The 19,817-nt window shown below is 46.6% G+C and overlaps 1 long non-coding RNA gene across 1 annotated transcript in view; it reads left to right on the forward strand.

Moving 5' to 3' along the window:
• Window positions 1-2,182: 2,182 nt before the first annotated feature.
• LOC121487798 overlaps window positions 2,183-19,817 on the forward strand; it is a 43,855-nt gene continuing 26,220 nt past the window's right edge. The window contains exons 1-2 of the long non-coding RNA XR_005986915.1: window positions 2,183-2,351; window positions 2,893-2,931. This is a non-coding gene — a long non-coding RNA (uncharacterized LOC121487798). The remainder of the gene's footprint in view (window positions 2,352-2,892; window positions 2,932-19,817) is intronic.

The raw sequence follows: 19,817 nt of genomic DNA on the forward strand, positions 1-19,817 counted from the left end.
TCCGGGTCCCGCCGAGCGCTGCAGCCCTTAGGGAGCTCGGCGCATCTCCCGGGGCGCAGGTGCCTGTTAGTGTCCCCGGGAGCCCGAGGGCATCCCCGCCCTCCTGGGCCCTGCTCCACCTCCCTGCGGGCCCCTTTCCGCCCGGGAAGGTTGGTGCAGCTCCTGCTCCTCCGGGACGGGGCTCTCCTGTCCTGGGGACACTCGCCCCAGCCTTAGCCCGGCTCCTCGCGGGGCCCCTCTCACTTGGATGCCTTTTGTTTCTTTATTTCTTTTTTCCCCGTCTTCCTACTTTGATGGAAGCGTGAACTCTTCTCACTGTAGCATTCCAGCTGTTCTCTCTTTAAATCTCAGGCCGAATTTGTAGATTTTCAGAGTGATTTGAGGGTTATCTAGGTAATTTGGTGAGGACAGGTGACTTGGGGACCCTACTCTTCTGCCATCTTGCCCCTCCCTCCTGGCCAATTGATTTTTAACAAAGATGCAAAGGAAACTGAATTGGTCTGTCTTTTCAACGAGTGGTTCTGGAGCAATTACATATACACACACTCATAACCTTTGATTCACACCTCATATACAAAAGTTAAGTAAACATAGATTATATATGTAAATATAAAGCTGAAAACTATGAAACATTGTGAGGAGAACACAGGAGTCTGGAGCTCAGCTGGGATCACCCATTTCCATGCACACTACCCAGACCTGGCTGTGCCCCTGGGGTGATTATTATTATTATTTTTGTATATTTTTATTGGAGTTCGATTTGCCAACATATAGCATATCACCCAGTGCTCATCCCGTCAAGTGCCCCCCTCAGTGCCTGTCACTCAGTCACCTCATCCCCCCTCCGCCCACCTCCCTTTCCACCACCCCTTGTTCATTTCCCAGAGTTAGGAGTCTCTCATGTTCTGTCACCCTCACTGATATTTCCCACTCATTTTCTCTCCTTTCCCTTTTATTCCCTTTCATTGTTTTTTAATATTTCCCAAATGAATGAGATCATATGTTTGTCCTTCTCCAGTTGACTTACTTCACTCAGCATAATACCCTCCAGTTCCATCCAAGTTGAAGCAAATGGTGGGTATTCATCCTTTCTAATGGCTGAGTAATATTCCAGGGTATATATAGATCACACCTTCTTTATCCATTCATCTTTCGATGGACACCGAGGCCACAGTTTGGCTATTGTGGACATTGTTGCTAGAAACATCGGGGTGCAGGTGTCCCGGCGTTTCACTGCATCTGTATCTTTGGGGTAAATCCCCAACAGTGCAATTGCTGGGTCGTAGGGCAGGTCTATTTTTAACTCTTTGAGGAAACTCCACACAGTTTTCCAGAGCGGCTGCACCAGTTCACATTCCCACCAACAGTGTAAGAGGGTTCCCTTTTCTCTGCATCCTCTCCAACATTTGTTGTTTCCTGCCTTGTTAATTTTCCCCATTCTCACTGGTGTGAGGTGGTATCTCATTGTGGTTTTGATTTGTATTTCCCTGAGGGCCAGTGATGCAGAGCATTTTCTCACATGCTGTTGGCCATGTCTCTGTCTTCCTCTGTGAGATTTCTCTTCATGTCTTTTGCCCATTTCATGATTGGATTGTTTGTTTCTTTGCTGTTGAGTTTAATAAGTTCTTTTTATAGATCTTGGATACTAACCCTTTATCTGATACATCATTTGCAAATATCTTCTCCCATTCTGTAGGTTGTCTTTTAGTTTTGTTGGTTGTTTTTTTTCTGTGCAGAAACTTTTTATCTTAAGTCCCAATAATTCATTTTTGTTTTTGTTTCCCTTGCCTTCATAGATGTGTCTTGCAAGAAGTTGCTGTGGCCAAGTTCAAAAAACCATGGGCTTTCTTCAGAGAGTTGGAACAAATGATCTTAAGATTTGTGTGGAATCAGAAAAGACCCTGAATAGCCAGGGGAATATTGAAAAAGAAAACCAGAGCTGGGGGCAATCACAATGCCAGATTTCAAGTTGTACTACAAAGCTCTGATCATCAAGACAGTGTGGTACTGGCACAAAAACAGACACATAGATCAATGGAACAGAATAGAGAATCTAGAAATGGCCCCTCAACTCTATGGTCAACTAATATTCGACAAAGCAGGAAAGACTATCCACTGGAAAAAGGACAGTCTCTTCAATAAATGGTGCTGGGAAAATTGGACAGCCACGTGCAGAAGAATGAAAGTAGACCATTTTCTTACACCATACACAAAGATAAACTCAAAATGGATGAAAGATTTAAATGTGAGACAGGAATCCAACAAAATCCTAGAGGAGAACACAGGCAACACCCTTTTTGAACTTGGGGTGATTTTTATAACACAGATGTCTCAGCCTCACGCCAGACCTAGTGAGTCCACATCTCCAAAAGGAGGGCTTCAGAATCTTTGTATTGAATGCTTGCTGATGATTAAGGTCATTCAAGCTCGGGAAATACTGCTTCTAAGGTGTCCAGGCCCTCTGGTCATTTGTCACCTGTTTCCCAGGCCCCACTTCACTTCCTCCTGACCTTATCTTCCATGCCACGGACCACTTAAAAAGCATTACAGTATAGTTTTCTTTCTCATTCTGAAACTATCTCTGAGTTTGGATTAATTTTTAGTTTAGTTGGATTTTGTTGTTATTATTACTGTCATGTTGCTATGTAGCACTGCAGTATAGGAACCCCACGAAGTGGGTATTGCCTTCCCCGTTTTACAAAGAAGGAAGCTAAGGCTCTAATGTGAAAAGAGCTCATTCATGCACACCCAGCTTCTAGATTATTAAGCCAAGGATGTAAATCCCAGTTTTACCTGGTTCTAAAACCCAGCTTCTTGACCACCACACCGGCAATGATTTAGAGGCCCTGGGAACTCCCACAGGGTTGGTTCATGTACTCATTTCTATTACAGACATACCTCCTGGGTTCCGGCACTTCACAGGTAACAAAGGTGAGTGTAATGTTATCATCTTGCACTATGTAGCTTGATGGAGCTACTTTCTGGAGATACAGATGGTGATATTGTGATTTATAATCAGAAATATGTATTTGGTCCCAGCTCTGGCACAGAGCTCCTAAAACCTTGGAAGTTCCTAAGAGGTGTCTCTTGTTATGTTAATGAAGTGACTTCCGGACCCCACCTTAGGATGGGTGCTGGTTGCCAGCAGAACTAACCATGTGATTAGAGAGTGGAAACTTTCAGTTTCATCACCCTGGTTTCTGGGGAGGGGAGATGGGTGGAGGGTGAATCAATTGCCAGCGGCTCATAATTTAATCATCAGTCATGCCCTCTGGTTTTTTTTTTTTAAATTTTTTAATTTTTTATTGGTGTTCAATTTGCCAATATATAGAATAACACCCAGTGCTCATCCCATCAAGTGCCCCCCTCAGTGCCTGTCACCCAGTCACCCCCACTCCCCCCCTCTTTCTACCACCCCTTGTTCGTGGAGGCCTTCTCTGTAAGTGAGGATGACAGGCAGGAGCCAGCAACCTGCTGGGGAAGGCACAGGTACACCCGTGCCCCCTCAGGTGGCAGGAAGAGAGAGGTGCCCCTGGGAGTACTCAGAGGCTGTGAGGCTGGGCAAACTGCCCATCCCTGGGGCTGCTGCAGGAAGGTAGCAGGGGAAGGGGGGGAGCCTGCAGGCAGCTGCTGACCCCAGGGCCTTGGGACTGCAGCAGGTGGCAGTACAGACACAGACCCCCTAGAACAGTAAATCTTCCAGGCGCGGGGGCTTCGGGAGAAAGGCTTCCAGGGACATTGCACTCTGGTTCAGAGAGGGTCGTGCAGAACTCTGTTTTCAGCCTGCTAAAACTCTTCTCACCCTGGCCGACCCCTCTGTAGCTCCAGTATGAGGTGGGAGCAGCACCTGCCTTCTGGGACAATCTATCTTAGCCTCTCACACGCAGTCCTTACCTCATCCAAACCTGCTGACTCCGACTCCCTGGGCAGGTGCCTTAGTGGGAGCGCCTGCACCCTATTTACCCTGTTCCCAGCTGGCTCACGGGAAAAGGGACATGGGCTTTTCCTGGGACCACTTCCCTTGGAGCACTGCGGAAGGCAGCCTTCCCGTTTGTGGAGCCTCTTGGTCTTCTCTGTGCAAAGCCCCTTGAAGCCCTTTGTCCCCAACCCCTCCCTGCAATGTGTCCTCATGGATGGAGTCTGGGGCCAGGTGTGGTGGGGCTGGGGGGCATCTGTGACTCATGCCCACCTTCTGCCAGGGCTCTCTGTCTTCCTGGGCCCTGAGAGCTTACCACTCGCCCCCGGGGCAGACCCCCCGGCCTTGGTATGTGTGTGGCAGACCACTCTGCCTCATAGTCACAGCCTTGTATTCCGGAGAGGAAGTTCTTGATGAGCCCAGGCACCTGGGTTTCCCTATGGACCCCATGCCAACTCCCTGCATGCTCAGGTGGGGTGTTTTGTTGTTTGGCTTCTAAAGACAAAGTGTTAGATCAGGACCTGAGATCCCCAATGTAGGGTTGCTCTCAGGTTGCCATGTGCCCCGCTAGGCATTTGAGAGCTCCTGAGAAGCTGAGCTGCCTCTGGTAACTGCCATCCCCCTAGCTCAGATCCCCAAAAGATTTCAGGTAGAGAAGAGACCCCTCACCGTGTGGGGGTGTCCACAGTGCCATGGCTATAGTGTCATGCTGTCTTCCTTTGTTCATGAAATGGCTCCAAGAAAAATCTAGAAGTTTTCTCACATCTAAATCTGTGGCTTTGGCTCTTCTCCCTCTGCCTCTGCTTCTCCACAGAGTTAATTTTCTAAGGTGGGTTTATGCTCACCCTAATATCTTCTCCTCCTCCTAATATCTTTTCCTACTTCGCTACGGAGGATCTTCCATGTGCTACAAGGACATCTCCCACTGGCATCTGTTACTTGACACTCAGGCTCTGAGCTCAACCCTTTCTGAAGAAATACCCTCAGAGTTGTTAGCATATTCGCTGCCCTTTGTCTTTTCTCCTCTTCTCCTCCATCCAGAGCCCCAGTTTTGTTCATGATGGATCAAAGCCAATTGTGACAATCCCATTGTCCTGAGTCAGTGATTGGCCTAGGAGTGAGCATGATCCCCAAAGTTTGAGCAGGGGATATAAGGGAAGGTCCTCTAGGAGACTTCTGGGAACATTTCTCTCCCCCAAGGAGAAGATAGAGTCCTTTGCGTTGAAGTGTTAAGTGAACATACAGTGTTCGAGAGCCATCTTGTGACCATGAGGGTTGACCTGCCATCAGATGGGAAGACCTGAGTCCTTCGGAAGTGATGCTGCCTTCTTCTCTGGGCTTCTTGCAAAGTGACATAGTAAGGATCTATACTGTTTCAGACACCCTTCATTTGATAATCCATTACTTGCAGCTGCAGCTGAAAGCATTCTAGCTAATACACAGGGTACCTGGACGAGTATGCCATTGATCTGCCTCCACCCCTTGAAACTCCATCCTATACTTGCTAGCAAAATTCTTCTGCAACAAGGCCTTAGTCAGGTCACTTCCCTTATCCAGATTTGCTAGGAGTTTCTGATGACTTACCAGTTTGAGCTGCAACTCCTTGGCAGGTCTTGCTCAAATAGAAACTGTCATTTGGAGCCTGCAGCTAAGGGAGTCACAGTGATGGCCACTATAGCCTTAAAGGTCTGTATAGATATTTGTGACACTGGCCTTTGGGGGCCATCACTGGGACCTGCAGAAGTGATTTTCAGCAGTACATCAGAATCCCCCAGAGGGCTTGTTAAAAACAAATTGTTGGGTCTTATCTCAGAGGTTCTGATTCAGTAGTTCTGGGGGAGGGTCAATTTGCAGCCATATTTTAAAGTCCATGGCCAAAATTTGGGTGCCTTTCTTAGTGAGGTGGTTAGAGGGTTTTAAACAGCAGGGCACAAGGGGCCAGGGTTGGCTTTAAGATGATGTATCCTGGCTTTGTCCGCTCACTCAGGAAATTATAGAGGATGTCTACCCGGTGCTTTAAATGGGCCCAGCCTTTAACCACAAACATTCTAAATGCTGCTTTCAGAACAAGTGCCCTTGTTTTCCCTGCAAATGTACCAAGTTGTTAATTCCCTCATTCATTCAAAAACACTAAGTAGGCACCTCCTCGAGGTTGGGCTCTTTGCAGATAAGAGCCTGCAAACACATCTCCTTATTGGATGAACCTTATAAGATGGCAAAAAGGGCATGATGAACCATGTTCTCCAGATGAGAACAGAGGACTTGATGAGGATGAAAGAGGTGAGACAGGACCCAGGTCATCTTTTTGAAGCCTACCGCTCTTTCTGCCACAGCCTATTGCTTTTTCTCCACACCCTGGGTGGGATGAAGCTGCCCCTTTGGTCTCTTACTGGCCCTTCAGATATCTGATTTCCAGGAAGAGGACACCTCACACTGATGGTGTGCATCCAGGTGGGCAGGCCCAAGGGCAGAGAATTCTCTGCTTTGTGCACACAGATGGGGATTTATAAAACTCACCACAAAGCCTAGCAAACATGCACTGTCTCTCTGCAGCATGTCAGTGCAAAGAGCACCAAAGAGCTATGCCGGCCATGTCCAGCCCCATGCCTCTTGCCCAGTGGACTCTGGCAGCTTGCCCTAGAGGCAGTGCCCTGGTCATCTATTTCAATGCTCTAATGAAAAAATCAAAACCAAACCATTCTGGCTACCTTGTACCTACTGTTTACGTTTATGTGCAATACATGCTGTACTTTTCTCATGCCCAAAGAGGAAAAAAAACCCAACCCTCTTGGCCTATTTGAAGAAGGCAGGAGCACTTGGAGAAGCCTTCTGGAAGCATGTTTGCACTGGCCTGGGAAAATATCTCTGAGTGTTTGCCGATGGAGGCCTCAAAGGCCGAAATTCCATAGACTTGAACAGGAATAGTTAGTGGCAGGCCCACATGTCTTGTTGTTTCTGAACCTTGGGTATAATTGGGAGCAGCTTCTCTGGGCCAAGTAGGAATGCTTTGTGATGTGCTGACACCTCCAGAAGATATTACAGGGAGCACTGGGTACCATCTCTGGAGGATGCAAATTCATGACTTTCCTGTTTGGAGCCCCAGAAGGCAGGCTCCCCATGCACGTGCTTGCTGCTAACAGCAAAAAGGGGAATCTGCTATGCGTCACTTCTGCCCAGGGTCTGGCCATGCCTAGACCCCATTCTTCGAGGTTTTGGCCATCAAATGGGAAAATCTTCCCTTGGCAGCACACGCTGTTTCCCTCTGATGGTGCTCATGTTCTGTTAGAGATGCTTCATTGGTCACTCCTGATGGAAAGATGCATCGTGACTTGTGAATGAAGCCAGCTCAGACCTGATTTCCAATCCCAACTCTGCCACTTTCTAGCTATGTGACCTGGGCAAGCCGCCTTGGTTTCTTCATCCTTAAAATAAGGGTAATAGAACTTCCCCTCTAGAATAGTAATCAGTAGCTGATATTGACTGAGAGCTTAAGGGATGCCACCCAAGGTGCTATACAATTCTTATGGATTATTTAACTTGTTATTCACAAAGTTCCCGTGATAGGCACCATTTAACAGAAGAAGAAATGAGGCTCAGAGAGATTAGGACACTTGCCTGAGGTCACACAGCTAGCAGGATTCAAATCTGCCAGAACACAGGGCTGATCATCACAATAACCAGTCTCTTAGATTTTCTGTTGAACTGTTGTGAGGGTCAATTGTCACTCCAATTAAATGTCACTCAAGGCCTGGCTTGAGGTGCAGCTGCACTTATATTAGTTCTAATACTGGCTGCCCAGTTCCTAAATGAAGAAGACAGACACTGTGGGTCAGAGCTAGCAGGGGCCCCAGTGGGATTCAGTTTCCTATGAGGACCTATGTAAAGCTGAACAGCTTCTATGTTCTTAGGCTTGAGCAGTAGCCTTGGAGAGCCGAGTGGCATGATGGTTAGGTGTCTGGCACCTGATATGCAATAGTCTTGGGCATGTTCATTTGCTCCTGTGGGACCCCAGTTTCCTCATGTACAGGATGGGATGAGGACAGTTATTCTTCAGGGCAGTTATGAGGCCCAGTAAGGCAGAGCATAGCACATAGCATTGTATCTGACTTATAATGAGCACTTAGTTGAGGGGAGCTATCATTATCCCACCTTGAAGACACCAGATGAAGGGCAGAATGAGAGCAGGGAACTGAGCCTTCATTATGAAAATATTTTAGGAAACAGAAAGTCAAAAATCAAAGAAAGACACAACTATAATTTTACACCCAGCAGACCTCCCCAGTCTTGCTGTCATTCTCGGTGTATCTATTTTGAACCTTCCTTTTCAATGAAGCATGAAGTCCCATCCCCAGGCCACCTCAAGGGAAATATGGCAGATTCTAAAGATGCTGCTGAGGTTCAGCTTCTGCTGAGAAAGGCGGAGCACTGCATCCCTGAGAGCACAGGCTGTCCTGTACTTCTAAGTACCCTAGTCAGAGTTTGCTGTGTGTTAGGTTTAAGGCACATAATTAGTTGTGCCTTTTCCCCAAGACCTTTTAAAGAAATCCTTAAATCCCACAGAGTCCATCCACTTAACTCTTCTAAACAGTAAAATTATTTTTTGCATTAACCTTAAGAGAACTGAGTGGTTTGTAGAAATGTCTGAGAAACAGTCATTCTGTGGGGGCTGAGCTCTGTCATTGGGTCCACATTCTACCTGATGGCATAGCAGAATTCTATTGCCCACAGATGGCAGGCATTGCTCATGACTGACACTGTATCCATGTCCCTCTTCCTTGCTGACAGTACTTTGGTTTTGTTCAGAGCAGCAGTGAACTCAGTCCCCAATGAGACACCCACTTCCTCACACATGCATGTAACTAGAGGCAGTCACATAACATTCTGGACATGTGCACATGGGAGAGTTTGGGAGCTCTGTGGAAATATGTGCTTTCTGTCTTTTCACTTATTTCTACCTTGAGCACAGATGTGATGGGTGTAGCCATAACTGACCATGTAAACAAGATGAAAAAGAGAAAAGAATTGCAGAGACAGTGGTCCTGACATGACTGAGCTGCTGAATTATAATCAGCACATTCTGTCTGCAGGTATATCATGTGGGAAAAACAAAATACCTCCTTGGTGAAGGAGATGGCTGTGGTAGGAGTTAGGATGACCATATGACTTCTCTGGGGCAGATCCCTGAAATGAGGGTATTGTGGGTTAGGGGGCAACCCCCCAGATACCAGCATTTCCATCTCACTCTCACCCTTCCTTTCCCACAGGAGGAAAATTGGTTTAAGTTACTTTAGTTGAATTTTTTGTTACAGCCTAAAGTATTCCTAACTGTTAAGTAGAACTCCATGTGACCTTTGGGAACCTAGTTAAGGAAAACTGAGAGGGAAATTCAGGGCTGAAGTTTTACTCTCTGATCGTGGTATCTCCACTCTTTGGGGGTTAGAGCTTGACTGAGTGAACGGTTGGAATGCAGCAGGCATGATCAGAAAATCTAGATCAGGAATTCTGGCTGTGTCACAGACAAGACAAGAGAGGTTGATGAAGGTCCTTGGGTCACAAACACATAGCCAGGGAAGAATGTTTTCTCAGAGAACATCTGGGTCCGTATTCTTGTGTACCCCCTGGATTTTCATCCACTGTCATCAAATTAATTACCCTTTCCTGAACATTCTGTGCCTTGGCTGATCCATTTCCTTGACTCTGAAGTTCCGATCATCTTCTCTTCCACCCTCTCTTCTGGCTTACCTTTTAAGGCCCCACTTGGTGACCTCTTCTTTCTGGTCCTTGTGACCACTGCCATTCCTCTCCACCCACACATGATGCATTGCTCCTCTTGCTAGGCTATCTTACTTTCCTCCTCTAACATATTTTCTAGCCCTCCCTTATCCAATAAGTGCCTATTCCTTGACACCAGGCTAGACATTTCACATATAATATTATAGTCCATTGTAGATATGCTTATGCCACCCACCAGAGTAGGATTTCTTTGAGGGCAGGAGCTATCTTGACCATTTACATTTTTTCCAGAGCCCAGAATGATATGTACAATCAGTGCTTGAGTGTTCAAGTTTGTTCTTCGGACATTGTGTGCTTTGGATCACCAGTTTCCTAGGGTGATCTTAGGAATTATACACCAAAAGGATTCCATGCTCCAATAGGTGTGGACATAAGTAGACTGTAGGAGATTTTTCAAAGCCCTACCTATATAGTGAATCACCAAGAGGGAGATTGAGTATGCAAAGCTTTTTCGGTGGATTTGATCATGGGAACTCTTTGTTATGGAGAACCTTGAAGGACTAAATTGTTGAGGAATGCATTTTAGAAACCCTAAGTCAGACAACTCCTTTATCTTAAAAGGAAAGCGTAAGCTGGTGCCTTTCTTAAGGTCTACCAGCTGGTTGGAGGTGTAGATGAGCTTTAAGACTGAGGGCCTTTGAAGGCATACCATGGGTGACCTCAGGGATCACTAGACAGTCAGTGAACTGTGGTTCAAAAGGCAGCAGTTTGAAGCATCAGGAAGACCTGGGTCAGATCTGGATTTTCCACTTTCTACCTGAATCACCACAAGCAAACACTCCAACTTCTCTGTCTCCAATTTCTCATCTGTAAAATGTAGCTAATCATGCCTATCTCATGTGGGAGTTGTAATGTCCTAAGCGTCTACCATGTAACAAACTCAATGAATGGTTACTGTGGAAGCCAACAGATTCTCCAGACTTCCAGGGATGTGAGGAAAGATCTTGCAGATACTAGAGGTAAACATTAAAAAAGAATTAACAGCATTTTGGGTACACATACTAGTGATATATAGAGATATAGCCAGGAAAGGCTTTCCAAATGAGAGGAAGAACTCTCTAGCCCAATATTATCAGTAGGACAAGGGCCTGTTCATTCTGGACTCTTGCTTCCTGCATCTAGGGACCATTGGGTGCAACAATACCATGATATCCCTCAGTCCTCAAAACCAGCTTCCTTCCCCACCCTAATGGCCATCTTTCCATGGCCCTCCACACCCCAGCATGGGCAGCAGTGCAACCAGACCTGCACATTCCTGTCTTCCTCTTCAGACTGCGGTGATCTGGCCTCTGTCCATCTCTCTTCACCTTCTCCCTTTCCTTTCTCTGGCACACCCTGTCTCAGTGACACTGATTCTCCCTCACTTCCCAGTACCCTCTGGGCTCCTCCCTCTCATCTCAGGGCCTTTGCAATCTTCTTTCCTCTGTCTGGAAGCCTTCCCTTCTCTTTTCTGGTTGAACTCTTCTCCAGAGCTTATCTCGAACGTCACCACCTCAAGAGAAACCTTCCCCTAAATGCCATGACCAGTTCCTCCACTGTTACCTGTTTATATCTTTCCTCTGTTTTTTCTTCATCCTAAACACTGTTAGTAAAGATACATTTATGTGATTTTAAAAAAATAATGTCTGTCTCCCATTCTAGAGGACAAGCTTCGTGAGGTTTGCTTTGCTGACCGTTGTGTGACCGGGGCCTAAGCCTGCTTGGGCACAGCAGTAGATGCCCAGCAAATATTAGGTGAACTTAGACAACACATTTCTTCTGGTTTATTTTAGGGGTCCATGGGTCCCATAGTTTTCTGAATGGAGTCGTTTTCTTTGTGGGCCTGGGAGGGACAGACTGGGAGGTTTGCCAAACCTGCTTCTTACAGTAAACAGCTGGTGTTTGAGTTGCATGGCCAGGCAGAGGGGCACCTTGGGAAACCCTGTCAGTGAGAGCCCGTCTCTAACATTGTCTCCTTTAGGGATTTGTGGGAGAAAATTCTTCCAGCCTTCAGTAGAGCATTTTCTGCATACCTCTGACACATTCCATTCTTTACTCTGCAAATTTTGGAAGAACTCGGGTGCCTTCCGTTTTGCTTCAGCTGCTGGGAAGCTCCAGTTGAATTCACAGCCACTTCGTATAATCAAATGACAGCTCAAGGCTTGCAGTTTGTATGCCAGCCACACCCGGGATTCATTTTCTTTTCTACTCCCATTTTTCTTTTGTCCTGATTTCTTACTGTATTCATTTTGTATCCCAATGCATGTATGAGGCACTGCCAGCCACATCAAACTTTTTGCAATGATTTGGATATTTTTAAAAATTGAAGTGAAATTCATATACATAATATTAACTATTTTAAGAAAGATTTTATTTTTCCATGAAAGACACACAGAGAGAGGCAGAGACAAAGGTAGAGGGAGAAGCAGGCTCCCTGAGGGGAGCCCCATGCGAGACTCAATCCCAGGACCCTGGAATCACGACCTGAGCCGAAGGCAGAGGCTCAACCACTGAGCCACCTAGGCATCCCCATAAAATTAAACATTTTAAGATACACAGTTCAGCAGCCTTTGGTACATTTGCTGTGTTGTGCAACTAGTACCTCTATCTAATTTCAAAACATTGTCATCACTTCCAAAGAAAACCCCTTGCCCTTTAAGCAGTCACTCACATTCCCCTGCCCCTCAGCCCCTGGTAAACTCCAGTCTGCTTTCCTGTCTCTATGGATTTGCCCATTCTGTTTCAGTCAAATGGAATCATACCATATGTGGCCATTTGAGTCTGGCTTCTTCCACTGTGCATAGTGTTTTGAGGTTCATTCACAATGCAGCATGTATGGACACTCCAGTCCTTTTTGTGGTTTGTTTTGATAGATTGGTTACAAATGTGGGTCATCGGAGGCTGGGAACATTTAGGTTCCTCTAACATGTGAGAGGAGGAAAAAAAAATCTTTCCAGGTCTCTGTAGAGTACATAATATAGATTCCCACCCAGAAAGCCAGGGTACCATGGACGATTCAATATTACATTCCAGAGGTCTTGAGACATGGGCACTGGCTGCCTCTCTCCAGAGATATCCTCCCAGAATAGACAGAAGTGTCAGCATTAAAATAATCTTGGCAGAAGTCCCCATGCCAGAAAGATAGCCACAAATGTCAGTGCCAAGATACATGGCAGTGGGAAGGGGGGTTCTAAATTAGGTCTCGGGTGGTAAGTAATATTGACTCGGGTCTGGTGGGGCTGACCGGTCGTCTATCCCTTTGGATGCATGTCCCTGATTTGGCAGGTGGTGGGTGAGAAGGGCCTTGGGAAGGCTGATGTGGAAATGCTGCCAAGAAACGTAGTATGATTTCCAGCACTAAGGCACTCCATCCAGGCCAGAAGGCAGTTGACGGGGGAGAAATAAATGGAGGCCATGGATCTTTAGGAAGGCAGACACAATGGCCATTCAGCTCATGGAAAAGGGCTCCACTTTAATGTGTTGATTGATTATTGGCACTGAGGATGATCACAGAGATGACAAGGGACTGGCTTAGATGAAAATGGCTGCAGAAGCCACTTCGACCTGACCTGGTTCCCTTTTGTAACATGACCTGAGGTTCTTTTTAAATTTCATTAATGGCTTGAAAATGGTGCTTTTGGCATTCAGAGGAGGCCTAGGTCTAAGATGACCCTGGGAACAGATTTCTGTCATGTTATCTCTAAATATGTCAACTTGGGTAAATTTCCTCTCTGATCCTGAGTTTTCTTCTCTGTGGAATGGAAGTGATAGCATGGTTACCTCAAGGAGCTACAGTGCCAATCAAATGCAGGGAGACATTGGCATTGAGACAATTGTTTCTTAAAGGCTTCTTCTCTTCTTCTTTCTTCCTCTTCTAAATATTAAGGAAAACCCAGATTTTAGGGGAGTCCAGCAATCAGTGATGCAGTGTGAGACCTGAAAGTGGGATGTGAGAAAGCACATGGATAACACGTGAACACCTTACAGTTGAGAAGACTTCAAAACGTCCAGTTGGGAGAGACAAAATAAATTGACGTGAGAATCAATTTCAGGGAAACCTATGACAGGGCATAACAAACATGAAGTGGTGTGTACAGTCCCTTCCAGTCAGTTGGTGCATCTCTTCTGGAGAGCCTCAACTTAAGCGGCAATGGGTGAGTGCCATTCTACAATGCTCTCCATGCCAACACCAACATGCCATGTCAAAGGGATCTATTTGTGATCAGGACCTCCCACCTCCAGCCTACTGTAGAAACTGCCTGGCACATAAACACTTTTTTAGTACTTTAAGTTAGCACTGAATGAGTACTTCCCTTGGAGGAAGGCCTGCGCTAAGCTCTTTGTACTGACCATCTCCTTTTTTCATTATAGCAGCCCTAGAAGGTAGGTCATTGTATTGATAGAGGAAAGACATGAGGCTCTGAGGCTCTGAGGCATAACACACTTGCCAAGGTGACAAGGGGAGCAAGTGGTAGAGCTAGCCTTTGACTCAGGCAGCTGGACTTCTGAGTTACTGTTCCAGATTTCAGGTTCCAGTGATGGCTTTCAGCAGTCACACCTACTGGGTGCAGGAGGAAGGGGAGAAGTGATCAGTGTGGGCCCGACTGGTTGCTGAGAAAGACTCAGAACACACTGTGACATTGCCAGGCATATTCACGGTGAAAGCTTCTGGCAGCGGGACACAGCATCCCCAGAGACGGCACGGCTCTATCACACAAGGTGAGGAGTACTGATATCATGCAAGCTGCACAGCTACGGTGTGGGCATGACAGGGAGTGAGAAGGCCACCTGCCACTTAGAAAGGAAGCTTGAGAGCAGAGGGCTTGGAAGGGGATGCCCTCCCTGGAGCCACACCTGGATTTGAGAGCTGGGTCAGCCACTTTCTAGCTGGGGCCTGAGAAAGTTCCCTTTCACCTCTGGGCTGGTGGTTTCTTACCTCTAACCTAAGGATAGCTACCCAGTGTGATTATCCCTAGGATTAGAGATAATCCTCACAACATGAGAAGCACAGTGCCCCTTCCCTGATGTAAATCTTTGTTCTTATTACTAGTAATAGTGGTAAAATGAATGGTATTAATATGAGTGTCTCTATTGGTGCAGTATTAGTGTAAAAGCCCTCGTCTCCTTTGAATAGCTTTGCCAATTCATAGTGAAAACCAAGAGCACCCACCTCTTTGGATAAAGTTCTGGAATCACCCTTAGAATAGAAAGTGAAGAAAGTTTGTGTGTGTTCGTGTGCGTGTGCACACACGTACATCTGCCTGCACACGCGTGCACCCATGTGTATATGGTGGAGCTATGGATAGTTTCAAACATGGCAGAAGAAGATGATGGTACTATAGACCAGGCACAGTATGTTCCAAGTGCTGTGAGGGCACAAAGGAGGAACTTATTAACGCTGTCAAGGAGTAGACAGGCTTTCAGAGCATGCAATGTCTGCATGAGCCCTTGGCAGATGGGAAGAAGTCAGCTGGGTAAAAAGGAGAGGGGAATACATGGCCATCTTCACAGAGCTTGCCTGGTTCAAGAAACAAGTTCAGAGGCAGCAGAGGCAGGGAGCTTGGAGGAGGGACCATGGCACGTGGCTGTGAAGGTGGGTCCTCTCCCGACTCCTGCCCAAGCCAGAGTCGGACTTTCTGCCCAAAGGTGCCCCAGGACACTCGGCCATGGTTGGTCCAATGTGGGCAGCTATGTTCAGGCAATCCCATATTCCAGGGCATGTGTCTGTTCCAGGGACCTCGGAAGAGAGGTGCATAGGTGAATGGAGTGGGAAGGAGCCAGAAGCCAGACAGGGACTCAAGGAAGGGGGCCGAGAAGACAGTGCTCTTTGAGATACTGGACCTCTGAGGGCGTACATAGTCTCTGCGGTGAGCCCTGCCAGGGTGACCTCTGACAGTCTGCAATTCTCTTTGGATATGGGTCATGGAGGTCGAGGGTGGAGATAGTTCTTGGCGAGGCACATCATGGTCTGGTACATCTCATAATTTCCTTCGGAGGCCTCCCTGCATATGCTGTCTGTCACATAGATGTCCACTGGGGCCCCCATCACTTCTGACTTGTTTTCCCAAAAGTGCAGCTGGATTTGCTCAGTGCCATCTGCACTGTCTCACTGGCCACCCCACCTGCTCATCTTGCTCATCTGTTTACAGGCAGTCAGACAGCTGGCCATGGTGGGGGGGACGCTGTGTGGCCACAGAATGTATAAGGTTGACTCCTCTGATGGGAGGACCCTGGGGCCTTTACCTTGCTTGCCCTGTGGTCACAGCTGAGGGATGGGCCACGAGTTAGCAACACTGTGAAAGACCTGTGTTAACAATAATAACAATAATACCATGATTAATCAAGGGGTATTTAGGTATCAGGTATCATACAGATATCTCATTGAATCCTGCAACCCCGTGAGATCAGGACAGGTCATTAGTCTATTCTTCCTGATGGGGAACCGAGGCTCAGAGAAGTCATGTAAATTGTCCAAGGATCCACAGTCAAATGGCAGAGCTGGAAGTAGGCCCTGGAAGCACGGGACCCTCCAAACAGGAAAGAGCACTCAAGGCCCTTCAGATTGTGTCCTGATTGGCCTACCTGGCTTCAGACCCTGCCTTGCCCTCATACCCAGAGCACAGCCTCAGTGTCCTGCCGGCTGTTCCTGGTGCTCTCTCTGATTTCCAGGTTCCGTACCTTTGTCCCTACAGTGCCCCTGCCCAGCTCTGGCAAGTGCCTCAGAGGGACCCCACCTGCTCTACAGGGTCAGGAAAGACTCTCTTTTTCTCATCTGGGGTCCAGCACCACAGAGTCAGTGATGACATTTTTAATTCTAAGGAAGTCTCCTGTTCCTTGTCAAAGATTCCTAGAATGCAAAAGGGCAGGAAGTCAACCTCTCCTTTCTAGTATCTTCACCACCCCCAATTCCACTCCCAGAGAAAGCCACTGATGGGTGGTTTGCCGTGTGTGCCCAGATGTTTTTATGCATGTGAAAAGATGTCATATACATATACACAAACGGAATCAAACCACATTTCTGGAGGCTTTTCTCCATTTGCCTCTCCTCCCCTGGCCCTGCAACTATTCTTCATTTTTCTCTGCCCTGCTCTGTGTCTGGGAGGCCAATCTCTACAACAGCACCTTGGTCCCCACAGGCTCTGGTTTCTGAGTGGGGTGGCCTAGACATAGAAGGGTCAGAGGAGGAGAGGCTGAGGTATTTACTCCCTCTTCCCCTTCTGCTTCTGCCTTAACTTCCCTGTGGTTCTCAAAGTGGCCAGACTCCCTGAGCCCACAGGTGATGTTGGACTTTTCTTCCACAGTGCAGCTATCTCTGGAGTCCAGTAACCTTCGGCATTCCCTTGTATCCTGAGGCCAAGTGCTTCACAACCCCTGCTGGTTCTCTTACCCTTGCCCTAGCACCATACCAGTTTTCTCATGACACCCCTTTTCACACCCTTGCATGCTCTTCAGTTTGCCTTCTGCTTGCTGCTGGAACTCTGTGACACACATACCATTCTGGAACTTCTCTGCTCCTTAGCACTGCACTGTGGGCTTTTTTTTTCTTTCAATATTTGTAGCTGTGTATCTATTCTTTAAAAAAATTATTTATTTAAATTCAGTTTAGGGGATCCCTGGGTGGCTCAGCAGTTTAGTGCCTGCCTTCGGCCCAGGGCATGATCCTAGAGTCCGGGGATCAAGTCCCGTATCAGGTTCCTTGCATAGAGCCTGCTTCTCCCTCTGCCTGTGTCTCTGCCTCTCTCTCTCTCTCTTTCTCTCTCTGTGTGTGTGTGTGTGTTTGTGTTTCTCATGAATAAATAAACAAAATCTTTTAAATAAAACCTTAAAAAATAAATTCAGTTTAGTTAACATACTGTGTGTTATTAGTTTCAGGAGTAGGATTTAGTGATCCGTCAGTTGCATGTAACACCCAGTGCTCATGGTATCATGTGCCCTCCTTAATGCCCATCACCCAGTGACCCCATCCCCCTTCAGCAACCCTCAGTTTGTCTCCTAGGATTAAGCATCTCTTATGGTTTACCTCCCTCTCTATTTTCATCTTAGTTTTTTTTTTTTCTTACAGTGTGCACAGTGCTTCTTTCTGGGAAAATTATAATCTGGAGTTTGAGACCAAAAATAAATAGTGACCAGGTAAATGCAAATGGTAGAGAGGACTGTAGAGGGGTTGAGTGAGTTGTCCTCATGGAGACGAATAGGGCTGGTCTCCTGTCCTACTGATAGACCATCGTCAATTTCAGCCGTGTCCACTGGTGGATATTTAGGGTCTGTCCACAATTTCACTCCTTCCAGCAACGTGGCAGCAAACATTCTTGTTCCTGTATCTTTGTGCCTTTGTCCCAGCATATCTGGAAAGGAATTTAGGTGTGGGTGGATTTAAAGTGTGCTAGACTCAATAAATGATGCTGAAGAGCACCTCTTCCCAGAGCAGCCCACGCAAGATGAAGCCATAACTTCTTTGCCCTCTAGGGTGCCAGAGGAAGTCTCGTCCAGGATAGAGCTTGGTGAGAGCCAAGTGTCTCTGTCCTTCCTGGAACTAAAACCTCATCACAGACTTTCTCCTTTTATTCAAAGTGGCAATAGCGCGACTTGCCTGCTGTCCCTTTCCCTGCCCTCCATAGCTATCTTTCTTCCAAGGAACCTTGGAGTTGATAGAAGAATGTTGCAAGCAAATACCACAGAGATTTTTTTAAAAAATGAGATCCAAGAGAAAAGCCTGGAAGCAATTACTATTTCAACCTTTCTGGTAATTGTTTGAGTAAATGTTTAAAGAGCACCTAGTCTGTGCTAGTTCTATGCTGCTACTAGGAAAACAGGAATGGATAAGCTGTGGTCCCCTCCACCCCCGGAGCAGCTCACAGTCTGGGGAGGGTAGGAGTTAATACAACATTTTCTACAGGTGTCAGGGGATCTGGTGCATCAGAATTATGTAGGAACTTTTAAAAAACTTGGGTCCCAGAGGCCCACTGTGGGGGACTTTCTTGTTTAGCACATCTGAAGTGGGGACTGGGACTCTGTGGTATTAAAAACCCTCCAGATGACTGACATTCAGGGTGTGTTGTGAGCTATGGCTGTAACATGTTCACACCAGTACATGATGTGGGCACTTGTGTAATGTATGGGTGGCAGACCTTCATGGCCAAACCTGGTATTTTGTGTGGCCTTTAGTTTGGGCTTGCACGTATTAAAAAAATAGTTTCCAGCCTCTAATAGAAGATATCTCATTATATTTTGGATTTCATCTCTTTGAAAAATCCTAACAACTTGCTATGATACTTGGCCTTTTGGATGGAGCATACATGCTCCAGTTTTATGGAACCCCCCAGAACACCCCAGTGTCTCTCTTGTAACATTGTTACTGGATTAACACCACTCTTTTTCTTATGATAGAAGGAAAGGAAAATGAAATACTTCTGTGCTGTTATCTACATCAAAAGTCAAAGACTGTAAGACAGATCAAAAAGTCTGTGTGCGTGTGTGTGTGTGTGTGTGTGTGTGTGGTGTGTTTTAGATGAGAGAGAGCATATTTCTTATGGAACTGTTCGATGGGCACATCGAATATGTCAAAAGAATATGAGCTCAGTCTATTTCTTTCATTTATGCTTCCAGCCTGAGCCCCACGTACCAGTGCCAAGAACCCTAGATTAAAGGTGATTTGGGGGCGGGGGATCAAGAGCCTGGATTCCTCCAGCCCCTTCGACCATTAACTCACTGTGTCACTTTGAGCACAATGTTTAATTCGCCCTGGTTGCCCTATAAAACAGTGGTTTTCAACTAGGGGAAATTTTACCCTTCCTCCAAAGGGATAGCCAATGTTTTGTGGCATATTTTGTTGTCACAGTTGGAGGGAGAAGTTGCCATTGGCATCTAAGCAAAGGCCAGGGATGCTGCTAAACATACTACAATGGACAGGACAGTCCTCCACACGAAAGGATTATCCTGCCCAAATGTCAACAGTGTTGGGCTGAGAAGCCCTATTATAAATGGAGGAATCCATCCCTTTTAGCTCTGAAAATCTAAAATGTTACCCTAGGAAAACACACACCTATGGCACATACACACACACAACACACAACTTCCAGTTTTGGGGGGTGGATAATGCCTCAGGAATGGGTAGAATCTTGAAGGGTGG

This window comes from Vulpes lagopus, chromosome 3 (assembly GCF_018345385.1).
Source record: "Vulpes lagopus strain Blue_001 chromosome 3, ASM1834538v1, whole genome shotgun sequence".
NCBI lineage: Eukaryota > Metazoa > Chordata > Mammalia > Carnivora > Canidae > Vulpes > Vulpes lagopus.